General features: G+C 30.3%; 1 non-coding gene across 1 annotated transcript; it reads left to right on the top strand.

Annotated features, from left to right (window-relative positions):
- Window positions 1–238: 238 nt before the first annotated feature.
- On the top strand, window positions 239–311 carry TRNAK-UUU. The gene has a single exon. It is a non-coding gene; the product is annotated as a tRNA-Lys (tRNA).
- The last annotated feature ends 3235 nt before the right edge of the window (window positions 312–3546 follow it).

Raw genomic sequence — 3546 nt, 5'->3', positions numbered from 1 at the left:
GGCGGCGATCGGCGGCGACGGCGGCGGCGAAACGACAATGAGTTTCACGACGAGCACGAGCACTGTTCCACTTGGTACGTTTATCTTATGATATTTCAAGTTTATTGATGTTTGGTTTATGCATCTTCGAATCACTGTTGTTTAGGGTTTATTTTCCGTTTCGCTAAGGACTTCCCGTTTCGCTAAGGACTTCTCGTTTCGCTAAGGACTTATCGTTTCGCTAAATATTTTAACATGAGTTGTCTTAGCTCAGCTGGTAGAGTGCATGGCTTTTAACCATGTGGTTGTGGGTTTAATTCCCACAGATGGTGTTTTTATAGTTTTTTTTTTTTACTTTTGCATAAATCAAATGCTCATTTGTAGAGAAATGATTATTTTTAATTTGATACATAAATGAAATGGTATAGAATTGTTATGGTTATGTTTTAACTTGATGCATAAATGAAATGGTATAGAAAATGTTTGTTTGTTTTTTTTACTTTTGCATAAATCAAATGTTCATTTGTAGAGAAATGGTTATGTTTTAGTTTGATGCATAAATGAAATGGTATAGAAAGAAATGAAACAAAATCAGCTTAAACATTCATTAACAAATACCAAAAGCAGCTTAAACATTCATTAACAAATACCAAAGAAAGTAGTTCACTTTTTACATATTATTATTTTCTTAATTAGAATTAATTTATTTATTTACTGAAGTAATCTTCAGTCCTGCCCTTGAATCCAATTTGTCCAAAAGTCAATGCCAAGAACAATCTCAAGTTTCAAGTAACCAGCCTAACATGTTTGTTTACTTGTTTATGTATATTAATATTAGAAAGAAACAGAAATATATTTTAATTGCTGGAAAGAGTCCGTTGATCGCCGGAATACTGGAAGGTGCTAACCATCCGATCAACCCAAACCCAATCACGTTCAGATCTTTCCGTAGCCAATCCCTCTCGAAACTACAATCAATCAAACAAACAAATTTCAATTATACTCTTATTTTCTTACATTACATACATACATACATGATACATACCATGTAAGCTTTCCACCTAAGGCTTTTGCAACCATCAAAGGATTCATGGCTCTAACTGGAGCCTTTAGGAATCCTGAGCTCAGTCTCACCGGTGATGAAGACAGACAAGATCCGTTTCGCTAAGTGCTTAGCACTTAGCGAAATGCTAAGCACTTAGAGAAACGCTAAGCACTTAGCGAAACGCTAAGCACTTACTTAACGAAACGCTAAGCACTTAGCGAAACGGTAAGTCCTTAGCGAATCTTCCCTGAAACGGAACTCATATGATCCAAGATTATATGCAAAACCCATTAATGAACCATACTTAACGAAATGGTCAAATATGAACCAAATAACAAATATGAACCCACAAATATGAACAAATATGAACCAAATATGAACCAAATATGAACGAAATATGAACAGGTTTTGAAATAAAGAAAATGTAAACATGAACATAACTGTTTATCAGATCTGAAATGAACATCTACCTCGACGACCTTCAAATCCTTAGAATCGGAGATCTGCATACCCTAAACCCTAGAATCGGAAACCTGCATGCAAAATAGATTTAGGGTTATAAATCTTGTAAATCTGTATAGATAAAAACATAAATGGATTATGTTAGAAAATCTTGTAAATCTGTATAGATCTGTATAGATAACCGCCGCCGTCCGTCGCCGCCCGTCGTCGCCGCTGGCCACCGTAAAGGAGAGAACGGGAGAAGAGAGAGAAAGAAAACTAAGAAAATGCAAATATTTGAGTATTTATACTCACCCTAATCCACTTCGCGAAACGCTAAGTCACTTAGCGTATCGCGACAAGGGCAAAATCGTATAAAAAAAATATAGAACCACGAGCGCAATTAAATTATCAAATTACCACCAGGTCAAATAACTCAGTCTTTAAGGTCATTTCGTCAAATTTCTCAGTCTATGATCTGCAAGACCAAAACTTTGAACTTGTCGAATGACATTTATGTCCAACTTGTTTGATTTTCTTTTACTTTTATTTTTTCTTTTATTTTAAATATTCTTTGAACAGATTTTAAAAAACAAAAATATTTTTACAAATAATTAAATTAATATTTTAAATCAAAATATTAATAATAATAATAACTGTTTTTTTTTTCTATTTTAAACATTTGATTTTCCATTTGTCCACAATTGGACTATAAAACTCAAGAAAAGTTTGGATTGATTTATTTATTTTCATAAAATTAATTAGTGAGTATCATAAATTTTTAATTCCTTTTGAGTCACTTCCTAATTTTTCCAAGACATTAGTTATATATTAACATAAATAATTAATTATTATCCTTAGAGTTTATGTTTTAAAATTTGGGTTAGACACTCACATCGGTTTATGACTCGACAAAATAAACGGATAAAAATAAGGATAAAATATTTCTAAAAAATGGTTAAAATATTAAAAGTAGAGACCGTTTCTAATGGGAACGAGAGACAAAGCGCTGATGTCATTTCTCACATGAAACTAATCACCGAAACCCTAAGGAATCTCTTTATCGAAGGAATGAATGTTGTACACGCTAAAATAATTTTTTCCTAATTTTGTGAAAAATTATGTGGAAACTCTTAAGTCACAAATTGTTTTTTAACCAATTCTCGAATTTGATATAATTTAATTTATTTTAAAATATTCAAAGAAATGTTTATATTTATATTTATTTCTAAATGTCGAAACCGCATTTTTCGGGATGGCATTTTAAATGTGCATATATGGAATCCACACAAAGTACGAGAAAACAAATATTACACCTACTAACCTTTAGTTATATACATTGTATTCTCGTCAAAACCAAAATAAGTGATTACATCATGAATTTTAAATACCATTAACTAGAGTTTGTTTTAATTTGTATAAAGGATTGTTAATCTTTTATATTATTTTCATATAAACATCTTTCTATATATCACCATTTAGAAATATCTTCTTAAAAAAACATTTATGTAACTCTAAATAAAAATGAAGTAATAATATCATACATAGTATAAGAGAATGTGTTTTCATATAATCATCTTGTTCTCTATGAGAGAACCCTTGACGAGGAGTCTTACCATATGTCTCTTAGACAATTCAACGAGATCCTAAACTCCATTAAAAGCCATAAAGTTCAACTCTTTTTCTGTAGCATTAGCATAAGTTTAATCTCTTATAATTTATTACTTGTGAAAACCTCAAAGATTATTTTTAGCTCCAATATTAATGTTTTATTCTCGTAAATACACAATATAATCATTATGTAGAGTTTTTTCTTCATGTAATAAATTTTCTTATTATTGTTTCATAATATTGAGAATTTTTTTGTTCAAACGAATACACATTAGGTTTTTTCAACATTTTCTTAATGTTTCTCTAAAACAATTCATCTATACTATTAATTTCAGCAATTTATGGAACACTCATTTAATTTGAAGGATATGAAAGACACTTAATTTATTAGAGGATATTTTTTTTTTCAAATGATCATTTATGTATTTAGTTATCATATATAATTGATCACTCCCACTAATCAAGTTATT

This window comes from Impatiens glandulifera, chromosome 8 (assembly GCF_907164915.1).
Source record: "Impatiens glandulifera chromosome 8, dImpGla2.1, whole genome shotgun sequence".
Taxonomy (NCBI): domain Eukaryota; kingdom Viridiplantae; phylum Streptophyta; class Magnoliopsida; order Ericales; family Balsaminaceae; genus Impatiens; species Impatiens glandulifera.
This window is presented reverse-complemented; position numbering and strand designations above follow the sequence as displayed.